We start from the raw sequence: 6,000 nt of genomic DNA, 5'->3' as shown, positions 1-6,000 counted from the left end.
TGTCCAAAAATATGAGAGCTTCTCAGATTTTATTTTTCCTTCCTAAAACTCCTGCTTACTGGTAAATTTAACTTTTTTATTTTCATTTCTCAATTATTGCTCAGACTGTAACTATCAACAAGTTCAGACAAGTTGCCATTTCCTGACACCCAACTTGAATGGCATTTTCTCTTATCCTTGCCATTTTGAAGATTGGTCAATATATAATGTTAGAATTAGATAGAAAGATGTAGGAGTACCAAAACCAACAAATACAGAAATATTCACAGATACGTATTCACTAAGAAAAACGCTCTCAGGTGATTTATTACACTATAGTTGCTCAATCATGCAAGGCAGGTAGGTTGCCTCTCCTCACTAGCCACCCACCCATCCATAAATGCCTGCGTGCCCTCTTCCTTGCTTCTTGCAACTCAAATCCCCAACCCCCTCATCCCACCCCAGGCATCCAACCCCATCCGTTTACTACTGACATACATCTGAGCAGGACCCTTGCACCTTTTGTGCTGGGCCCTTTGTTAGCTGGTCACAGCAGTAGCCTGGAGGAGCACATCAGCCATGTTTTTTTTTTTGTGTGTGTGTGATTGGAGCAAGGACATAAAAATAAAATTAAATGGGAAGTGGGATTTATGTGAATGTATTAATTTGAATAACCATTTTGTTGTTTATAAATAGCTACAGGGTCCTCCACTCTTACTAAATATGTGTTTTTGACAATTGTTTCTATATATATATATATTTATGGAAATATCTATCTTTCTATGTATGGTGATGATGTGAAGCTGCAGCATCACCAAGGTGAACTGCAGATAACCTCATGACGTTGCGCACATAGTATGCCAGCCTATATAAAATTCACGTTGGCCGCATGTATCTGCTGGTGCTCTGAGCCGCTGATAAGGCTTTGCAGATCACCTGACTTCAATCTAGATGAAGGATGAGCTTCTCGGGTATAGATATTGTCCATCCTGCTGATGCTCCCTCCTCGTCTCATCGTAAACTCTTGTGCACCCTCTGGTGCTTGCTAGTCTCCCAAACTTCTTTGTGTAGCCTGCTTTGCAGATTGTCTTCCTTGTCTGTGTGGTTGCTCATTATTCAGAGACAGACGGATCTCAGGTCATCTGCAGCTGCAGCGAAGGAGAAGCAGGAAAGATGGCGATCATCTATTAGACCGACCGGGCGCACGCATGAAAAACGAGGACAACTTTCGGGAGGATCGCTCGAGGAGAAGATTGTACCAGTGAGTTTTTGGTTTTAATCTCCCCTTGCTTGTGATTATGTGTCCAGATTCGTCAAGATTTCTGCTGGGCTTTCAAGGTCCAAGAGAACGTCGGTGTGGTAGATCATGGGATATAATTTGGAGAGCGCCTCGTGAATGACCTGGAAAGAGCTGCGTGCTCGCTCGTTTTCAGTCCAGGGTCCAGACGTGGAAGTCGGGGCGAGATTTTTTAGTGACTAGGCAGCCCAAAGTCAAGTGGGTCTTCTCGCTTCCCAAGCCGCCACTTCCTCGCTTATGTCGCCTTTTGGTTTGTTGTGAAAGTGACACAAGGAAATGGACGCGGCGGCAGCGTTGGTGCTGGCGCAAACTAAGAAGCTCGCCTGCGTGCTTCGGCAACACCGGAGCAGAGTGTTTTGTTATTTCGCCGGCATGTCTGGTCAGGGGAATTAATCGGTGCCTCCCCCCCTCTCTGTGGTGCCTGCGCGGTAGCTTCGTGGAGGAGCCATTGCTCCCGGTTGCTCTCCTCTCCCAAACCAGACTCCATTAGCGACACAGAGGAGCTGCCATAGCCGCTGGTCCAGCCACACACACACACACACACACACTCACACTCACCATGAAAGCCATGTCCAGTGCTTTCCTATCCCCTCCTCCTCTCAGCTTCTAGAGAAAGAAACCTTATCAGCTAGCGATTTTTGGACTCGGTTCTCCACAGCGTTGGAGCTAGATATCTCCAAGATAACCCCCAGTTTGGTTCTACCTATATTATGTTCTAAGCTTTTTGTTCTTAGGTGCTTATTGCTACAGTGTTACCAGCTTAACTTCTTGGAGGTGCTGTTTTGCTTGTCACTGGTCTCAAGTCAGGTATGTCACACAAAGTAGGGCTTCACCATAAAATGGAGGAAGGGAAGATGAGTCTCCAAGGAGAGCCCCTGGAGTCAGACAGGCAGGCTGAACAAAGGTTGTGTTCAGAATGAGCTCATCCACCTTTTCTTCATCTTCTTCTTCCTCCTCCTTCTTCAGCTCTTCTTCTGCTTTTTCAGCTCGGAAGTTTTAGTGTGCTGAATGAAAGCAGAAGAACTTTGAAAGTGGTGGAGCTTTCAAGGTTTTAACTCCCATGAGATTGCTGCGTTCATTCACATGCATACTAATAGGCATGGGCTGGTTACTGGTATTAAGGTTTTTAAAAAGTGAACGTTTGAAAACCACTCAAATTTAAAATTATTTTGTTCATCTGGTTCAATCTCATTTTAATGAGATGCAATTGAAATTACTGGAGTGAATAGAATTTTCTAATCTGGAGCATGAGGTTGCATATACACTCCCCTACCTGTAGCTGTGCACTGCCGGTCAGCTGGCTGAAAAAGGACCACTATATTTCTTGGGTGCTGGTCATTTTGCCTCTTTGCAATTAAAGTGAATACTTTATTTATCTCAGGAGGGAAATTATTTTGTCAAAGTAGCATCTAACAACACAAATGTTGCACCTTTTTGTATAGTTTTGGCCATTTCGTGTCCAAGTGTTTCAGGTACAAAATGGTGCAGTCTGCCACAGGACAAGTGGAGCTGACCATGTGTCAATTTCAACCTGCTTTGATAACCAGTGATTTAAATTATTTTTCTACTTTCTGCTCATAGTCTCTTGTAATGAAAATTGTTTATTTCTCCAAGAAACTACTGGTTGATCAGCATCCAGGGGTCTTGTTTCATAAAATTGATGAAAACTAAACTAAAATGAAACAGGAAGTCTTATAGAAGGGTTGTAGAAAATAATAATTTTCAGGACTTCTGTGGCTATATCTCTATAGTCTTAATATACTTAACTAAATAAAGATATGCAGTGGTTAAAGTGCATGGTTTGTTTATGGCTTAGAAATTAAAATAGGAAGAGACAAAATGGCAATTTGAGCCAACAAGTTGGCAAAGGAGCAAACGAAGACCAATTTATTCTGTCAGCTAATATTAGCTTGTACTAAATAGCTTATCATAACTTATCATAACATGAGATAAATGTTCTGGATCATATTTATAACTGTCAACATATTATTTTGGCAGCAGTAGGATTATTTGTTGCTCTTTCGTGTCTTTTAATACGTATTGTACTTTGGTCCTGTATGGTCTTTTAAAGTGATTTATAAACCAAACTGGATTGGAATGGACTCGTAAAAGAAATTAGCTCATTTTAGGTTTTTGTTTAAAATTTGTCTTTTATTTCTTTATACAGGAACTTCTTTTGAGACTCCTTGTCTCATTCATAAGAGAGACCTGTTTGTTTAAAATTTAAAGGCATAATTAGCATAATACTCTAATACCTTGAGACTTTTCTCAAAGTGATCATAATGTGAAAATCTAATACTGGCCCATGGCATCTTACAAACTTACATCGGAAGATCTTTAGCAGAAACATTTAGAACATTCTACGCAGTGGTTCCCAAATGTTTTATAAAAAACTACTAGCAAATTGTCCAAGTACCACAATGCTGTCAGACATTTCAAACATTATTGCAAATCTTTGTCACAAGATGACAATTTTTTGAAACCCTCTGGTACAGTTGTTTGAAGGATGCCATTTAAATATGCATTACAGTCTTCCTCAAAATTTTAAATTTCCAAGTTTTTAAGTTGCAAACAATGGCAGAAATATCCCCAGAAGTTGAAATTCTGGTGTGAAAATTGGACAACAAAATCCAATATGGCTGCCTTGCATATAACACTTGATGGCTGCCGTTAAAATGGTTTATTTGCGGCCACGTTGCTGATGGTGTAGGGGTTAAGCACGCGACCATATACAGAGGCTACAGTCCTCGAAGCGGCCGTCCCGGGTTGGAGTCCCGGACCCAGCGACATTTGCCAAATGTCTTCCCCTCTTTCCTGTCTGCTTACTGTCAAAAAATAAAAAATAAAGGCCACTAGTGCTGAAAAAATCTTTTAAAAAAAATGGTTTATTTGCTATTTTTTTGTACATTTAACTAGAACACATTGCATTAGGTTTGAAGGCACTCCCAGGTCTAAGTTTCGACTGTAGTGGTAAATAAAACACATGGAGCTGCCACATGTTCCTAATAAGATTGTACAAGGAGTTCTTCAGATTTGTTCCTCCACTCTATTCTTCTGAGATGTTTTTGATGAAGCTGAAGATCAGTATGCTTGGACTACATCCCAGTCAATTTATTTGTATTTATTTAGCAAATTGCTGTGCCAAAACTACTTGTCAGTGTGGGTAGTCCACGTAGCACCAGTACTGCTTATTGCACAGTTTGAGACCCCTGGTTCTAACTACTGGTGGCCGTGGGGATTGGATTTTAAAAGCAGAAGAGTACCTTTTTTTTTTTTTTTTTTTTGTTTGTTTTTTTGGTCATGCAGGTAGTTAATGTTCAACAAAGTGGTGTCAACACACACATTTGCACACACACTCTTCTGTTTGAGTTTGTGTGAGTGAGTGAGTGAAGCAATGGATGTTGCAGGCAGCTTCTTATAGGAAGTTCTCATGATGATTCTTGCTTTGTTGTGGATCAGTTTCCAGGCTACCCTATCATGCACCCGCTGGTGGCTTTATTTTCAAAATAAAAGCAGATCTACAGAACTTATGATAGTTTGGACTTAAGGGAGTGGAGATCTTGGCTGCACATGTCCTTTTTATTACACAATTACTTGTATTGATGTGGTTTTCAATCAGATCAGGTGTCATGCATGAACATACTCTGCATTCTCTTCTCAGCCTTAGGTGACATCTTGTGCATAATAGACTAAAGGTGTCCAGTTTTCTTGGAGATTGAAAGGAGGTGTGCTTGTAGGCTGCTGAGTGCGTGTGTGTGTTCTGCAGCTCTCCTAGCCACTGTGTGAAATCTTGCTGACAAGAAGCCTGTGAGCTTGACACAGTGTGTTGCGACAAAGCTGGGGCTGGGAAGAGCAATCAAAATGGTGGCCACGCTCCTTCTCTCCCCACCTTGGTAGGGCAGACAAGTTCTCGAGGAGGAGCCGATAGAGGACAAGCAGGCGAGAATCTGCTGTGGTAGACACATTCGCTTGGCAAGACAGGCTGCCTGCAGTGGATCTTGTCTGCTGGAAGCTGTTGCAAATGAGCTGAAGGGTGATTCAGGTCTTTTGGTGGCAGAAGCTCCAGTGCAGATAGCTGGTGCTCTGTTTGCACTTCCAGCTCAAGCTTCAGTTTTCACAAGTGTGCAACACATTCCAGGCCAGGAGTTATTTTTTTCTGCACAAACAGCTGATTGATAGGATTCTACCTTTGGGGTTTCAGAGTCTTTGAGACTCCTAAAGTCCATTGGTCAATTTTACTGCTGTAGCAATAAATGCACATCTTAATAAAGATTGGAAAGCACCATTTTTAATGCTTTCGTATGCTAAATGTTAATCTGGACAATCAATCAATAATCTGATCATCAGAAACTGAAGCAGAGAGAACCTAAATCAAATATTTACATGTAAACTGGTCCTTTGGTGTTTTGTAAAGGTTGTTGGACTTAAAGCCTTTTATCAGTTCATATGAACCTATGCTTTCACCTTTTTTATCCAGTTTGTTTCAGAATATAAATTCACATCTTAAACTAAATATATACTCAAATGTTCTTGAATTTATAATTTTGCACACATCTAAAACTTTTAGTTTTAAATATGTGATAGTTTTCTTACATATCTCTGAGCATTTTAATCAAAATTCTGAATAACTATAGAAAATTACTCATTCAACAATAATCCTAAAGTCCTAAATAGGATGCAACTGGACTTCTCTCATTTCTTGAAGACGTTTGAACTCTCATCTC

The 6,000-nt window shown here is 40.7% G+C and overlaps 1 protein-coding gene across 4 annotated transcripts in view; it reads left to right on the top strand.

Moving 5' to 3' along the window:
• Nucleotides 1–482: 482 nt before the first annotated feature.
• znf462 (zinc finger protein 462) overlaps nucleotides 483–6,000 on the top strand; it is a 66,129-nt gene continuing 60,611 nt past the window's right edge. For 2 of the 4 annotated variants that reach the window (XM_047372226.1, XM_047372227.1), the window contains exon 1: nucleotides 485–1,240. The gene's annotated coding sequence lies outside the window, so the exon portion shown is untranslated. Of the gene's footprint in view, nucleotides 1,241–6,000 lie in introns of all 4 variants that reach the window. The other 2 variants (XM_047372228.1, XM_047372225.1) reach the window with 2 other exon arrangements.

This window comes from Girardinichthys multiradiatus, chromosome 8 (assembly GCF_021462225.1).
Source record: "Girardinichthys multiradiatus isolate DD_20200921_A chromosome 8, DD_fGirMul_XY1, whole genome shotgun sequence".
NCBI classification, from domain to species: domain Eukaryota; kingdom Metazoa; phylum Chordata; class Actinopteri; order Cyprinodontiformes; family Goodeidae; genus Girardinichthys; species Girardinichthys multiradiatus.
This window is presented reverse-complemented; position numbering and strand designations above follow the sequence as displayed.